This window comes from Rhinolophus hipposideros, assembly GCF_964194185.1.
Source record: "Rhinolophus hipposideros genome assembly, chromosome: 4".
Classification (NCBI taxonomy): domain Eukaryota; kingdom Metazoa; phylum Chordata; class Mammalia; order Chiroptera; family Rhinolophidae; genus Rhinolophus; species Rhinolophus hipposideros.
The window spans coordinates 49,282,115-49,300,299 of NC_138050.1; the positions used below are offsets into that span (position 1 = coordinate 49,282,115).

Below are 18,185 nucleotides of genomic sequence, written 5' to 3' on the forward strand. Positions count from 1 at the left end.
ATGTCCTAAGTGGCAGCAACTCCCGACCTGTTCTAAAATAGAGTGTTTTGTTTTTCTGTTAAAGCTTTACATAAAAAAATGTTGACAATATTTATCCATTTTCATAACCTAAAGGATTTTCATATTGTTTCAATTATTTGAGAAGAAATAAGGGATATCTCTGTCTCAATTAACAAACAATATTAGAGATATATTTTCAATAAGCCAACTTGGGTGCAAACCTATAAAGATGACAAAGCATGACACAAATTCCATACAGTGTTATATTATCTGAGTCAGAATTCAGAACAATTAGTCTAATGGAGATAGTGTCTTCTGTTTCCTGAGGTCACAACGAAGCCAGGAAGTGGTGAAGTTCTTTTTACTCTCTTTTTAAAACAAATGGTTTTTCTCTTTTTCTAAAAAACAAAAATAAAATCTTGAACCACGCTCCACAAGTCTCAACTACTTACTTTTGGTTTAACTGAAATAATGTATGCACTGCAGTTTCAGGTAAAAGCTTGTTATATTTCAACATTTTAGCACCTTTGAAATACCTGTACCGACAGTCATTTGGCCTATGAGTCAAATGCATTCCTTCTATAAAAGTACCTTTAAAGAGCCTATGTTATCCCAGAATTTACTCCTGTTTTACAATTCAAGTACCTGAGAGCAGAAATACGAAATTCCATTTGTAACCGTTTTGAAGTCCTGCTGTACAACCTTTCACTTGGGAGAATTCATTCTGTCACCTGTCACTGTTTGAAAGGCTCCGGATGAGAAGTCCTTACTTTGCAGGGCAACCCACCCCCTCGCTGGAGCACTCACCAGGCCTTAGATCAAGACAAAATCCTTTGCCTTGTAACATCCATTGTCTTTCTTTCATTCATTCCTCCCAACATTTACTGAGCACTTGTGTCCCACGTGCACAAGTTCTGTATTCCACCCTCTGGTCTTCCTATTCCATAACCTACAGCGCTGCTACCATCGTTCTTTTATACCCTGTCCTTCAGATCCAACAACCGAACTCCTTCAGTAGTGTTTCCTCACGTGAAGTCCCTTCTCAATCCATCACTATCCTTAACTCCCTCCTTTGCTAATGTCTCACCTAAAACGTCGTCCCACAGACATAAACACAGATCATCAAATGTGGTCTAACTAGCTCATATTTTCAGCAGCCACATCAGAGAGATGGCTCACATAAGCCTGTGGTCAACTAAACTCCCAGCTCTTTTCATCTCAGGTGCATCTGAGATTGTCTCCCCCTCCCTTCCAAGCATTCCTCCACTCCTACAGGTTTATACTTAGTATATTTCATCTTGCTAATTTTAGAACATCACAACCTATTCGGATTATTCTGAAACTAGAGTCTGCTATCTATGGGATTATTCATCTCTCCTACATTTATGTCATCTGGAAATTAAGTACATTTATTTCATCCACATCTTTAGAGAGACAGTTATTTTTTAAAAAGTGCTAAGAATGGGATGGGAACCTAAAGTACTTTACAATTTCTCTAGATTAAGTACTACTCTCTGATACATATATTGTTAATTTTTAACATTTTTATGGGGCATCAGCCCCTTTAAAAATCTGATGAAGCCCATCCATTGGCCTCCTATTATAGTACCCTAAGTTAGGGGTTCTAGGACCTATGAAAAATATTTCTGGTCACTAGGGTTCATTAATATTTATTTTTAAAATAATTGATTCCCCTATCTAATGCCCAATTTAATGCACAATAGGAGCCAGCTAACTGGAAATTGACTGACATTAACTATCAGAGAAGGTATCTAGAAACTAAGAAATCTGACCAAAACCAAACCACAGATTACAAGAATACTTTAGAAACAAAGCACAAGTACCTAAAGTTATCTCTACAAAGACACTCATATGTGTTGCACCATTGTTTGTAGTGGCAAAGACAAACAAAACGAAACAAAACCACCACCACCGTCAAAACACATCCTCAATGTCTATGGTTGATAAATCATGTATAATGAAAATTTTACTCATTTTTTGAAGAGTTAAACCTACATCTACTGACCTGGAGCAATATCCATGATATGTTAGGGAGGAAAAGCAGCTTTAGAATAATGTATAGAATATGATACTATTTAAAAAAGAAAAAACTCAAAGCTTATGTCATTGAAACTACTTTTATGAATATAGAAAAAGGTGTGGAAGAATTCACATCAGGCTGTGAACACGGGTAGGGGTTCTTTTCTATTCATCCTTGCACACTTTCACTTATTACAAGTAAATATTGCTTTTACCAAGTGAAACATTAAAATAAAAAAAGAAAAACTAAGTAAGACTGACAATAAGATGTATCAATAAAGATTCAGGTCTCTTACACAACTCTCCATACAGGTTTTCCAAATAATTTCCCCAAAAGTTTCCCATCCATAGTATATCCTGGATGAAACCTAATTTCCTTTTGACTTTCAATAATTCTGAGTTCCTCACTGTTTGGGATATTTGATTGCACTTCATAGGCACTCTTCTGTTAGACATATTCAAGTTGTATTATACAGTTTAAATGTGTCCACGATACACAAGTATGATTTTTCCCATCTTAGGAAAATATGCATCTCAGTAGAACCATTAATAAAAGGTATGTGGAACCCACATTAGTCCAATACATAGATGGATGCGTGCAATATAAACACTATTCAATTCTAAGGAAAAGAAATATGAGCATTGAAGCCATTTCTGTCGGTTCAGTGCTTCTCAACCTTGGCTGAACATGAGAAGAATCATTTTTTAAAATACCAATATCTGGGTGCCACTTCCAGAGATTCTAATTTAACTAGCCTGGGCATAGGTGCTTATTTCATTTTAAAAGCTATCTAGATTATTCATATGGGCAGTCAGTTAAGAACCACTACTTTTTACATTTCATCCTTTTCCTTCCTTCTTCTAATTTTTTGCCAATAGCTTTTCCTTTATCAGTTAAGGTTAGTAGATACATTTGGGAAAGCCAAAACCGCTCAACCAGCTAATGCCTGCCCACCATTCGTAATTTATGCTGTTATGTTGACTTTTGATGCTCAACTTAAATAGTTACTTAAATCTATGATTTAAGTAATGAATCTATAATTAGGAGCCCTTCACACGTCAAAGAGTATTTGTAGCCTCACCTTAATTATGGTTTATCATTTATTAGTAACCTTGGAGACAATCATTTTATAAAACATCTTAGGACCCCAAACATTATGTTGGAAAACCAAAATGTCAACACTGCTCTACCAATTATTTGAAATGTTGCTGAACATTAGTCATTTAATAGACTTCCTGATTTTTTGTGCTAAGTATTTTAAAAACTCAACATTTATTACATTGCAAAGAACTGAGAAAAAGAAAAACCATTACTTGAAATATCTCCCCCATTCAAATGTAGTATATGAGAACAGTAATATACCCCACAAGAAAAATGTCAATAAAATATAAAAGGAAATTCATTAATAAAATATTTATTAGTACATTTTATATTACAGTACAAAAAGACAGGATTCTATACTTTAAACTCTTGCTGCAAATTATACAGAAATATATTTTAAAACAAAGGACAATATATGTTGTTTATGGTAGGCAATAAGAAATAATTGCCTTTATATATATCTACAAGTATGGACAGCATTAGCATATATTTTCAAAGAAGGTTACAACAGTCCATTAAAAAGTTCTGATCTAGGAATTATTAATATACTCCTATGCATTTATCCTGGTGAAAAGAAAGCTAAGATCCACACAAAAATCTGTATATGAAATGTTCACAGCAGTTTTATTAGTAATAGCCCCAAACCAGAAACAACCCAAATGTCCTTCCAATGGAAAAATGGTTCAACTGTGGTACATCACACTGTGAGAGTACTCAGCATGAAAGGAACGAACGTGATACATGCAACAACCCGAGCGGATCTCACAGGCACTATGCTGAGTACAAAAGCCAATCTCACAAGGTTACATACTGCATGATTCCATTTGTATAATATTCTCAAAATTATAAAGCTGCAGAACAGATTAGTGGTTGCCAAGTGCTGGGGGGTAGGATTCTAAGGGGGTAGCAAGAAGCAGCCTTGGGTTGATGGATCAGTCCTGTATCGATTGTGATGGTGGTTATACAAACGTACACATGATCAAACTGCATAGAACTACACCCTCCCCACATGCAAGCCCATACATAAGCGCATGTAAAACTGGAGAAATTGCAAATTAGCTCTGTGGATTGTATCTATGTCAGTTTTTTGGTTTGGACCTTGTACTGTAGTTACCTTGGGGGAAACTGGGTGAAGGATACATGGACCTCTCTGTATTTCTGTAATTTCCTGTTAATCTGTAGTCATTTCAAAACAAAAAGTTTTTTAAATGTTTGAGAAAAACGTGAAGTTGATCACTTATTTAAGATAAATTAACCGTTATTGTTAACGTAGTGAAGGTATAAACAAGTAAAGGGTAAAGATCTAATAGACGGCTGGAGAGTAAAAGATGGCTGGAATAATATTTATGGAGTATTATTTACCAGGCAATACATCTTATCTCATTCAACAAACAATCCAATGAGGTGGCTGCTAATTATTGTATTATCCTCATTTTTGAGATGAGGAAACTATGAGGGAAGATAAATTCAAGTAAGGTCACATAGCTGGCAAGTAGCAAAGATGTCAAAGTTAAGTAAGACAATTTCAAAGCAAAGAGGATTTTAAGAAAAAAGTATCATTATTTTATCAAGAAGTCATTTAAAAAGTAGCTTAAAATAGGTAATGTAGGTGAAATGCTACCGCAGTAAATCACAGCACACCACGCTGAATACTGTCGTCCAAGAACTTAAAAATCTGTAATACACATGAACCTACGATAACCAAACCCACCTGACCAGACATATATTTGAAACTGGTTATTTTTTATTATTCTTTCAACTTTTACTTAGAGACAAGAAAAGTAACATTAATCTCTCCTCTTTAAAAGGTGTTCACTGAACAGATAAAAGTGAGCCAAAATTCAGGAATAATACAGAGTACTCAAAATGGGAGGAAAATAAAGCTGACTGACTATATAACAAAGCCTACTCACAAAAGAAAAAGGCTAAAATATTGTCAAAAGCCAAGGCAGAAAAGTCTAAATTAGGTTAGGAAAAAACATGAATCTGCATACAATGAATAAGGCTAGAGAGATGAGTACGTATTTGCAATAAAATAGTTTTAAATGAAATCATGCAGTTCAGATTGGTTTCGGTTTGGCTTAGAAAAAGCAAATGGAAAATTTCTGTCTTTCAGTATCACTCCATCTCCAATTTAGATCATTGCATATCTTAATAGCATGTCAAAAACCAGGCAATTCTAGGATAAATTCAATGCAAGTAAATGAGTATGTAAAAGGAAGTTTGTTATTCTTATTGTAAAGCCTCTGAGACAGGGTTATTTTTCTAGAAAGAAATTGTATCTCACTTAATTTTAAAGACCCAGTGAAACCCCAAGACAGTATTTGAAACAATGTGAGTAATAATCATCCTTTTTAATTGTAGACAGTCAAGTAATCCACTTAAAGTGCTGCTTGAAGAAAATAGAGTAATTGTAGTCAGTTCTGCTTTAGAATATCTCTGATATCAAAGGTATTCTTTCCTCTTAAGTTACCTTCTTAAAAACCAACGCAGTGATGATGTCAACATGTTGGTTTTCCTAGAAGCTTTGGAAATCACAACTCGGGAAATAACATGCAGGAATTTTATTTGACATTCAAAGATCTCCCTACAGATTTGGAGTGGAATGGCCATACCACTTTATTTCCATCCATGGCTTTGGTTAATACAGTAAAATAGAATTCCTGTTGTCGTATGTCCTTGGAATTTCTTTCTCACACAGAAAGTTAAGGGCCAAAATACAAATATGTACAATTAGAAGATGTCTGTCATACACTATAAATTTTTCTGCCTCTGAAGAAATCATGAGGTTTATTTTTTCCAGGTAAAACCCTAATACATTAGAGTTTGATTAAAGCCCTTAATTAACCTAGGCCATTTTGCATGGTGGACTATCAACAGAATCTCTCTATAATCCCTGGAGAATTATACCAAAAAACGTGTATTTTTAGTAATGCCAGATTATAATCCATGGTGAACAAACTTCGGAAGTTTTTATAACTATCCTTGCATAGAAATGTTTCTAAGATGTATAATGGCATTGTAGTTGTGTTTTGAAAAAAAGTTTTTTAAATATATTGAAATATTCACAGATGAAATGATTTAATATCTGGGACATGCTCTTAAGTACTGATAGGGGATGGGGGAGTTTTAAACAAGATTGGCCACAAATTGATAGATAAAGCTGGGTAATGGAGATCAATTATACTATTTTGTCTTCTTTGGCACGTTTGAAAATTTTCATAGAAAGTTTTGTATATCCTTTCACAGGATATAAAATACACCCATGTAACAAGGAATTCTGATGCTTAGGCAGAAATCCAGATTCTTGAATGTTTCTGCTACTGCATAATCCCATGCAAATCACCTCACCTAATAATAGTACCAATTTCCTATTTCTAAAGGCAGGGATGGTACATGATTTTTAAGGTTGCTCTAGTTTATACTCGTTGAGAATGCTGTTTTGTTTTACTGAATTGAGTTTAAATTCAGCTTAACTGTCTTTTGTAACTGATTCTACACGGAGAAGGTGTTAAGACAACGTATGACCTCAACGCAGCTCTTTGGACTTAGTGCCACCCTCTGATCACACGAAATAAAGAAAAATGGGAGGCAACTACAGTGATAAACACACCACTATTTCCCATAGGTAAAGTGAAAATGCTCACTCCTCAGAAATCCACTTAAAAACCTTTAAGAAAGAGTCATATATCCATAAAATGTAAACTCGGCAGTCTCTTTAATACAGCAATTTTTCCTAAATAACTTATCAAACGATATTTGCATAAATATATTTTTAAAGACTGCTCATCACAGTACTGTTTATAATAGTGAAAAATCTGGTAACTAAATTACCACCTTAATCAGGGAGTAAATATATTATGGCATACTCTTATAATGGAATGCCACGCGGCTATGTAAAAAATGAAGATAATAATCCATAACAATAGAGGTATGGCAAAGGGACACAGGAACCAACTGAGAACTCCCAATGGCCAAAGCTGGAACAGTTAGAGCAATAAAGTTGTACTGGATTATAACCCAAAGTATAAATATCCATTAGTCTATACTGATATAAATGATTGAATAAATAAATGGGGAGGATAGCTAAATCTCCCATGCAGAAGAGTTCCAAACAATATACGTAGCTACTCAGCCTCTACCCTCAAAGAGGTGGCACATAACTCCCCGCTCCTTAAGCATGGGCTGACTTCCTTCCCAAGAACACATGATGTAAAGAAGAGAAAAAGAGTAACTTTCTAGGACAGAAACCTGACAAACACCTCAGCCAGGGTAGCAAGGTCAACATGAACAGTGGTAAGTCATGCAGATGGTATGTACCCTTGAAACAATGGGATGAAAATGGTATTTTGTCTCTGTGGTCTCTCCCCCCAAAACACACAACCCCAGCCTAACCATGAGCGACATATAATACAAATTCCAGTGGGGGTGGAGGTGGGGTGAGGTGACATTCTACAATATCTGACCAGTACCCCTCAAAAGTGTCAAGTCATTAAAAACAAACAAACAAGGAAAGTCTGAGAAATTGTCACAGCCAAGAAGAACCTAAGGAGGCATGATGACTAAATGTAGTATGGAATCCTGGACGGGATCCTGGAACAGAAAAAGACATGAAGTAAAAACTAAGGAAATCTAAGTATGAACTTCAGTTAATAATAATGCATCGATACTGGTTCATTAATTGTGATAAATATATTGTACTAGTGTAAGATGTTAACAACTGTTCTAAAATAAAGCTGTTATAAAATAAAAAGGTTATTTAAAAAAATGAAAAGGAAAATTTAAACGAAGATATAAACTTACAATGAATGATGGTCCACATATAATAAATAAGAATTATTAAACAACATGCATGTTATGAACATATTTTTGTTTTTAAAATATACACATATGTAGATATATACGAAGTCTGGGGGCAGCTGGTTAGCTTAGTTGGTTAGAGCCTGGTGCTCTTAACAAGGTTGCCGGTTCAATCACAGCTTGGGCCACTGTGAGCGGCGCCCTCCACAACTAGATTGAAACAACTATTTGACTTGGAGCTGATGGGTCCAGGAAAAACACACTTCAAATAAATAAAAAAAAGTTAAAAAAAAAAAGAAAGTCTGGAAAATTATACATCAAAATCTTAATGTCTTGGTGGTAGAATTACTAGTGATTCTCACCAGCCCCCTCTATACTTTTTGGGTTTTGTTTTTCCACCAAGCATTGATTATTTTTAATATTGAGCCCCACTACTTCTATATCAGGAATAAAGTTATTATATTTTGGAAAAAAATTAGGTGTACAGCATAGGATTAATAGAGCATATACTCCTTAGCTCAAATTATGTGAGCTTATATAATTTATAACCACTAAATTTTACTGTGGCAAGGGGAAATATTTTTAAAGGCAGTATAGAAAGATGATTTAATTAGACCTAGAGTAAAATCCTGGTTTCACCATTTACTATCTGTGTGACCTTGAGCAATTCAATAACCTCCTTCAACTTTCTCATTTTTATAGTGGGGAAAATGCAATTCTCCCAACCAACCTGTCGATCTGCAGAACTGCTCTAACATTTATTTACTTATTTATCAACATAAGCACATATCACACACTATAATATGAATGTATTACATAAACTACATTTCATAACATCAAATTTTATTAGAAAATTACGTAAGTAATAGCAGAGTTCAATGTATGCCAAAAGTCTGACCCTATTGAGGCTCCGTAATGGTGTTGTTATGAGATCATAAAGCTGTTACTGAGATCAATAATAATCATCTAAGAAAACTGAAACACTATGAAAAAAACCTTTAGTTTCTCAAAGAATGTAACAGGGAGCAGTGAAAGACCAACCAGTACCACAGTTCATTCTACATCTGCAGCAATTTCCCAAACATCTCTGCTAACTAGACATTCATTATGGCAATTAAACGTGTTAACATGCCCACGGGACCACTGAGAACCTTCCAGAAAATAGAAGTGAAAGTCACTTTTCTAATCATAACCAGCTTAAACTAAGCTTTGCAATACTAATATACCAAGTCTCCCTTCCTATAGAAACAGTTTTCTATCTATGAATATAATGCCAATACAAATTAACACCAGCCATAAAATATAAACTAATTTAAATCTCTTGAATGTAAATAATGAACTTTAATAAAGAAGCTTTACATAAGGCATGTATTTTGATCTTTATCAAAATTCTGGGCTGGGAGTTCTATCTCAATGCTGATTGATATTCTGAAATTACGCCAAATACAACACTTATAATATACAAAACCACAATATAATAGACAAGTTTAATTACACTATGAATTAGTGGACTTTTATAACAAAGTCAAGCAACCAAGATCAGAAGAATCCCTTGTTTCAAGTGAAAAGTTTGCGCAACCTAATTTATCATATGGTCTAGGACACAAGCCCATATTTTAAAAACCTGCTAATTTAGGAAGAAATTAATCAACCATAAACAAAATAATGTTAAATAAACCATTGTGCCAATTTTTCAACTACATTAGAATATGCACACTGCTCAGTTTGGTTGTTAAAGGAAATCAATTCAAACACCTTTTAAAAATAACAAAAAACATAGATATAATCCAGAAACTAGATATAATCCAGAAATTATATTCAGGTTGGTATATATAACCCAATGTTGGGATAAAACTATACAAAGACTGATTTTATAATATACTCCAAAGCTTCCGTATCCGATTAAGTCTTCTCCAACTTCCTGAAAGCCGTCATTACAGAGACCTATTCCACTGACGTCATTTTTTGCAGAACACTTTAGAAGCCGGGGCATTTTTGTCAACTATGTTCAATTGTAGCAAACTTTAAATTCTCTGAGACCAGTTATGATTTATGTCATTGAAAATTACACCTAGCAAATAGATCAAGCTAAACAAACTTCTTTTGGTTTGTTTTTTTTTTAAAAAAAGAGGGGACTGACTGTAATATTTTTAATAAGGTTAGTTTTCGTAAAAACTGTAAAGGCAAATTTAAAATGGGAATTCCAAGTATTTTGAGCAGCATAGTATCTAGGCAGTAAGAATGTATTCCTATACCATGTTCTCTACTGGTTTATTCTCTATAATCCTAGAAACCAGTCTTGTACTTAGCACATTTTGTATAGTAGCTACTTGTATAGTAGCTTAACTGTGTTTCTGATGTTTTTAATAGCTGCTCATTAGTGGTGAACATTACAATACCATTATCGAACCATTAGCCATTCCTTTAGTTTCAAGATACCTAACTACCACCATCAATCACAACAAGGGAAGGCTCAGAACAAAAAAATACTCAATATGATGAACCTCAATTTGTAGGGTTGTTTTTAAAATCTTTCTTAGACACTATATTCTGTGGTGTATAGGGTCTTTCTTTTTTAAGTTTAATAAAGCTGTATCTGCACTCACATTAGCCTAACTCCAGTAGTTCATACATATTATAGAAAACTAAATTACAGGAGATCACCACATTCATAGTACATACAAGAATAAAGGAAAAATATAGGACAATATAAATCATCAACAGCACAAAATAAAATTTTGCCAAGAAGCTACCTTTTCATTACACCGCAACTAGAGTCCACAGGGGCAAGGCCATACAATTTATATACTTTCCCACACAAGTAACTAACATGGTCGATTGTTAATAGCAATTTGGAAATATTACAGTATAATTACAAAATGACACAGGTTAATATTTAAGGAAATATCAAGCTTCTCAAAATAAAATGTTTATAAGATTAAATTTCTGTTTTGTTAAACATTAAAGAAAAGTCTTGGGACTTAAAAGAAAATGTAAAAATACAGGAAACCTAGTTATCAGAACTCCTGATACTTTTTCTTTTAGGGGACCTTTTACCTAATAAATGTTAAAACATGTGATTTGTGGTTTCGGTTTTCTCTGCAGTTCTAGAAATTGCCTACGATTCCTTTTATACTATTTACTTGCCTCTTCCCACCCTCCACCCACCTGATCCCCAAACCTGCTTTGGATGTCTTCTTTAAAATCTTTCAGGATAAGACAGTAGATTCAAATGTCATGAACTTTTGAATACAAGAGTTAAAACGACAGTATCATATAACTATCCTGACTCTCTTTAAAGTAATATTAGTCTTCTAGAATACTAATCTAATTCTTAGAAGCAGAAAACACAGGAAGCCCAATGTTCCAAGAAAAGTTAATAATAATTGATTCATCCTGGCTACCCAGGAAATACACAGCAAGGATCTGTATTCTACGCAACAAATACTGACCACAAAATCACGTAGTAATACCTACCATCCAAGGGCAGGAAAATAGAAAAAGAGCTCACGGAACAAACGCACAATGACTAAAAAGTACAGGAAGAAAACAACATAAATTTGGAGATCAGAAGGAATCAAAGGTGGATGAAACACATGACAGATCAATGAGCTATGCAGACAGAAGTAAACCAAGGTGGTGGAAAGATCACCACTAATGGGAGATGAGAGTGGAACGTAGGTGGACAAGAAGTGAAGTGGACATAGGTGAAGAGGGAAAACACGCAGGAGCTAGAGATGACAGGAGCTGAATTACAAGAGATACCAACAACAAAAGCCAGACGTTGGCAGACTAGGAAGGAGGGACGCCCAAGGAAATTGAGGGTAAAGAGAATAGAAAGCATTTTCAATGCGAGGTTGAATCATGGAAAAGGCAGTAAGTAGGCAAAATACAGACACCAAACAAGAAATTATAGGCAGATGAGAAAAAAATGTAAGAGACCAGGTGATAAGCAGATAGGGTAGAAAGAAGGAAAAAAGGATGAAGTAAAACAGGTCTACTGGGAAGAAGGTATTTTTAAAAAATTGTTTCTGGAATTTTACTTTTTTAATTAAATTGAAAAATCTGTTCTTTTGCTTATTTTTCTCTCTGTTGAGTAAACCTTGATACATAAGAATAAAGGTTTCTTCAACTTACAGAAAATTTTTGATGAGGTCAACTGACTTAATCACAAAAAGTTAAGAGCTGAACACAATAAAATTTACTTAGGTCGTTAATTACCTTAACTCTGACAAACTAATTTTCATACCAATAATGTATACATACACATTAATGACCTTAATGACCAATTGCTTCATTTGTTAATTATAAAACCTTTCTCTCTCTCTCTCTCTCTCTCTCTCTCTCTCTCTCTCTCTCTCTCTCTCTCTCTCTCCCCTCACCCCCCACTGTGCTTAACAGCATTTGGAAAACTCCCTGCTAAAAAGAAGTTTGATGGAGGTTTAAAATAAGGTTAAAACAATTAATGGTTAAGGGATGCTGTAAATTTTCTATAAATTTCTAGACCCATGTAATTCTGCTTTCCTAGATAACTGAAAACAGTTCCTAGATAACTGAAAATAGATGAACTAAAAAGTTCACCCTTCATTTCCATCTAGATATAGTGGAAAACAAAACGTTAAACAAGAACATAAAAATAGTAAAGAACAACAACTCTGAAAAATAATCAATGTCAGAAAAGCAATCATACCAAAGGTCTATTTATGAAGATATAATTCTTACTTTTACACTGAAAAAATAAGGTCATAAGATCTTTAGTCCAAAAAAATTATGCAAAAGGAGGCACACACAGAGGCTGAGAGTAGATAAAGATGAATGTAACGTCACAAAAATTGTGACAGCAGCACATCATTATGAAGTAATTCATCAGCATTCTGCACCTTTAGTAATTATTCAGTGAAAGTCAATTTCTAGGGGTGACATCCTAATGAATTGTTCCTACTTCTCCTACTATATCTATTTCTCTATTCACATAGAACAATGCTCTGATCATAAGTAGATCTCAGCTACTGCAGTAGAGGAAAATATTATACACCAAAGCAGATGGATTAAGAAAGACAATGTAAGAAATATCAAAGAAATATGCTAAAGTCTTGTCACTCGTATTTTCAGAACTATCTTCTTTAGGCTGCTGAAAAAAATCTAAATAGTATGAGGGTCGCTCTTGAAATTTGCCTTTTCTTCAGAATTTTACCATTCTTCCATGAATATCTTAATCAGTCACTGGGCCATAGTCCATTCACAGGCATCCGATATTATTATTTACTTCTAGAACAGTTGCTGCTCCACAAACTTTAGGAGACGTCTTGAAGAAACAAACCTGGTTCTTTGGTTTCTACTGAGGACATGCTGAGACTAGAATTCTCTCTCATACTCAAAGATGACATGGAAGCCAAATTGTGCTGTTTCCAAGGTAGGATGCCTTGAAAAAAAAAAAAAGTTAAAAGTTAACCAACTTTACAAACACAATACTCTAAAAAAGCAGTGCAAATTGTCTTACATTTCTCTCTTACATTTAGGATAAGATTGAAAAATAAGTAATTCAAATAAAAAAATTTAATCTTTCACTTCAGTTTCAAATATACTGTATTTTCTCCAAAATTTAAGAGGGCATCGCAGGGTATACAAAAGTACTGCAAATAATTGACAGTTCCTGAAATTAATAAGAAACGTCAGTTAAAACTGTAAAGAAATTCTGGTGACTGACGTTTTTTTGATCTTTACCATGGCCAGGATTGAAGAGGGGCCGTGAGAAAACACTATTTCTCTGCATTCACATCTTACTTGGCAATGCTATGAACAAGCATGGTTTACATTCAGCTGTAAAATGAGCTACTAAACTGATGACCTGGAAATTTTCTCCCAACCATAAAATTCTGAAAGTACACAACATATGGTGATTAAAATCTTGGTACCACTGAACCAACTGTAGGCAAGTCATCTGACTTTGCCTCAATTTTCTTATCTGCAAAATACAGGGTTTGTTCTCTTTACAGGGGAAGGTGGTTTAAAATACAGATGCCCAGGCCATGCTACTGAGGCTAGGCTAAGACATCTGTTACTTTTATAATAAAGTGTCATTCTGATGTACACTCCTACTTAGAGAACCACCACACTCGATTATGTTTAGGATCCAGCTCTACGACGCCAAAATTGACAAAATGGGGCAGTAGAGATTTCATTCAATCATCCAGTTGATAGGCTTAAAATAAATGAATCAGTGTATCACTTCCTTTCCCTAAAACCCTCTATTCTGGAAAGAGCCTGAAATTATGGCTAACATGTCAAATGGATAAAAACTTCAAAACAGGTTTTAACTTAAATTTTCCAAATTATTTCCTCGGATTTTAAATAGAACACAACAGTGGGACAATATTCATAGTTTTAACCTGCTTCTCTACAAAACATCCCAAAATAAGTCATGTTAAAATATAGCAGCATGTCATTTTTTCGCTGACTCAAATTATAAAGTTACCCTCAAGACAAACAACACAACCTCCTACACAGCAGAAATCATCTGTAATACAGAATACTATACCTGCAGAGCGTGTGTCCTCCCTGGCTGCTAACCAGGTTTGTGACCCATGCTTCATTCAAGGGCACTTCCTCCTCTGAATCCTGAGCAGTGGGTGTGGTGATGGATTTTACTCCCCGCTAGGTGGAGTCAATTAGATTCAGTGACTCTGTTGAGCCCCAACACCCCCAAAATAATATTGTCAGCTCCCGACAAAGGGATGCAAAACCAGGCTTTCAGAAAATTATCTTTTTCCTTCATCTTGCTGGATTTTGTTTGTAGGCTCTCTCTCATTGAATTCCACATGGCTTCCAAATGACTTCACTCCACATTTGTTATCAAATCAATAGCACAATTTTACGGTGTATTCCATTAAAGAAATATGACTTGGTTTGAAGAGGCCTCCTGGCCCCAATGTGTTCTCTATTGCCCAAGATAAGCTGAAAAAGTGGATTAAGATTTTACATGAGAACAAAGCAAATGGACAGAAGGGCACAGGAAACCTTCAATAACACTCACATTCTGGTAAATTACTACCACTAGGAGTTTAAGTCTAGTAAGTGTTTTAAAGAGAAAAGTAGAAAGATATCAAGTGCCATTCAATATTATTTTATTTCACATTAGTTTTCTGATACTAAATTAGTGTCTCAGTCATTGCCCTATGTCCTGGTGAATCAATGTCCTAGAATTCAATACCTTTGAAGATTTACATACAATCCTCACTCAGCTTTGAGATCAGAAATTCAGTTTCTCTCCCCTTGCCTTTAGTCATTTCAAAATACAGTATCCCCTTAACCATTTCATTATCAACTTTTATCTGGAAAATCGAGCATTGTTTTTGCAGCTCAGGATCATTGCAATATTTTATGCTACTGTGAAATTTTAAAAAAGAGCACCTTTTACAGCTGAGAAAGTAGTGTGAACTTTTCAATCTCTCTTCTGTCTTCGATTAAGTAAAACTCCTTGGAGAAAGAAACCACACTGACTCAAGATTCAGACTGCCTGTGTCTCCCTACTTATTCCTTGCCGTGTGATTTTTGGCACGTAACTTAATTACCTTGCTGTACCTTAGTTTTCTCATTTGAAATACAGGATTATAATTGCACCTGCTTCAAAAGATTGTCGTGAGCATCAAATAAATTAATATGTAAAGGCACCTGTGACAGTATCTGGCACACTTTAAGCACAACATATAATCGTATGTTGATTATTATTATTAGTTTGTTTTACTTAGCTCCAAATTCTCATACTGTTTCACGTGTGTACACAATGTTTGCCAGACTATAATACTACCTACCTGAGGACTGAGAGCACATTTTGAGTATCTCTGATGTTTCCCCCACGGTATCTAATATTCACTCAATACATAAACATTAACCTACTCAGTATATATTACTACACTGGATGAACAAGGAAATTCTCAAACACAGTATTATGTAAATATATATTCCCTGCCCCCAGTAGCCTGTATTTTGGGTGGGAAGACACACAAAACACAGGGAACAATATAGAGCCGTAAAAGATTAAATGCCAAAAAGTATGTAGTATAAACAGCTAACATTCAAAGGGCTCATCGTGGGCTGCAGACTGTGGAAAGCATTAGGCTGTAGTGATCCTGCCCCTAAAGTTAAGTGGAAAGAAGCGAGACAGTTCCAATGTATTTTTGTTAATTTCACAAATATTCACCAAACACCTTCCTTACACCAGACTCTCTTCTAGATTCTCGGTATATGGTAATGAGCGACACAGAAAAAGTCCTGGCACTCTGGACGTTTTAAAGGGCACTCCATGTGAGAGAGAAGCTTTGAAGTAAGGAATGAGAAGGATTTGTCTTCCAATCTGATGAAGTACGATGTCACTTAAATGCCATACAACAAGCAGGAGCCAGTGTTGGCATTATGGGTCACCCCCGCTTTCTAACAATGTGTTGTACATACACAAATGGCTACCATGGAAAATTCAACAACTTTCCACGTACTGTATTCCAAATGTCCCATTGTTTCTAAAGCATATGAAAGGGATATTCTCCATATTTCTGGATACAAATAACATATAAGAGATTTACAAACACATACAATGTTATTGGAAGTTTTCATAATAGAAGCTGTAATGGCCCAGTTCATAAATTTTATCCAAATGAAACCAGTAATGCTTTTCTGTATACCCTTGTGCTTTTTCTCCCTGCCCCGCCACCCTATCCCCAGCCCCCGCCCCTTCTTTATTTCAACTACTATTGGCTGCCTACAAAAAGTATGTATCTACTAGGAGAGTGCTTGAAGTGCACATGGTGGTAAGGATCAGTCACAATTGGTGCAAGTATTAACTCTAAAAGAAAACAAGCGCATCTTTTTCTTCTTACATCCTCCCACTGATGACAATTCTCCACTCATTCCCCTCCCCAAAGAGAATGCCCTTAGGTAAAGGAACCCTCTTATAAATACTGATTGGCAAAGCATTCTCAATCTTTTCCTCTCCAACGATGGACCGCTAGAATCAGAAGATAGGTTAAGTCCAATGCTCTAATAACAAATAAGACACATTTCCAAGTATTTCCCTCATCCTCTCCAGTCCTTTCAAATACTTTTACTCTCCTAAGATGCTAACTTAGATCCCACCATCATTCTCATCATGATTTTGCCTATATAATTTAAATTTTATCTGTAGAAACAAAGTCAAAATAAACTTCTTGATTATGGAAGTCAAAACTATTGGATTAAATCCAATCAAAAAAATCTTAATGCACAAAGAACTAGACTGGACATTGAATGTTTAAGATATTTACAGGCAAACTGAAAACAGGTAGAACACCTACAATGTAGATAATCTAACATTCTTAACATTCACATACCCATCAATATTAGATTCATCAACGAATAGCCAACTGACTATTTTTTTATTTCCTTGGTTTGGTATTGGAAAATTACGCTTCCCTGTTTCATTGTCATTTGTTAACCCTTAATTAGGAATGTCACTTAAAAACTAAATGTGGAAAGAGTGAGCCTTTCAGAAGGCTTTCCCAAAATTTACCTTTTTCCAAAGTCTAAGCACAGCCTGGTTATTGGGTGAAAACGATATGCAATGGGAACTTACATAAATAAGAGACACAGGGCTTTGTAAACTATTAAATACCCAAATAAAGGAACTAATTGCAGTTCTATACAACTTTAAAGCCATTTTCCAACTTGAAAAACACATTAATTTACTTTACAAGTCATTTTATATTGCCAACGCCCTTATTTTACAAAAACGGAAACTGAAGTAGTAATGTAATTCCACATTTGGATACATTCAAATCAAACTCATATATTCAAATATTTTTGAGTAACGTATGTTTATGCAAAAAGTTAGCCTGGAATATTAAATGAGATAAAGCATGGAGACCATTTGGCACAAGGCTGGCAAACACCCAGTACTCAACATTGCCCATTAATATTGCTCCTAATTTTCCAACCTTATAGACAAAGTAAATGATAATAAAATTATATATATATTATGTATATATAACATATAAACTAAGAAGTATTGACACTATAAATAAAGCCAGTATATTACTGTGCCAAGTAATGTGCTCTTTATCTAGACAAAGGTGAATTTAACTGTAATAGAATGATCCACAAAGCAGAGAAAACTTGCTTAGGGGTAGTGTTAAATATTAGCTCTTATCTCTGCTTATCAATTAAGAATACCACCTCTACATCGTCTAGCATGAATTATAATTAGCAGTCAGCC

General features: G+C 34.8%; 1 protein-coding gene across 6 annotated transcripts in view; it reads right to left on the reverse strand.

The window, feature by feature from the left end:
* The window catches only part of SLC20A2 (solute carrier family 20 member 2), a 104,918-nt gene that overhangs the window by 84,614 nt on the left and 2,119 nt on the right, over positions 1–18,185 (reverse strand). For 3 of the 6 annotated variants that reach the window (XM_081047010.1, XM_081047007.1, XM_081047009.1), the window contains exons 2-3: positions 14,481–14,896; positions 13,263–13,364 (exon numbers count right to left, since the gene is read on the reverse strand). The exons of 2 other annotated variants lie outside the window; for them this stretch is intronic. The gene's annotated coding sequence lies outside the window, so the exon portion shown is untranslated. Of the gene's footprint in view, positions 1–13,262; positions 13,365–14,480; positions 16,364–18,185 lie in introns of those variants that run through there. One more of the 6 variants, XM_081047008.1, reaches the window with a different exon arrangement.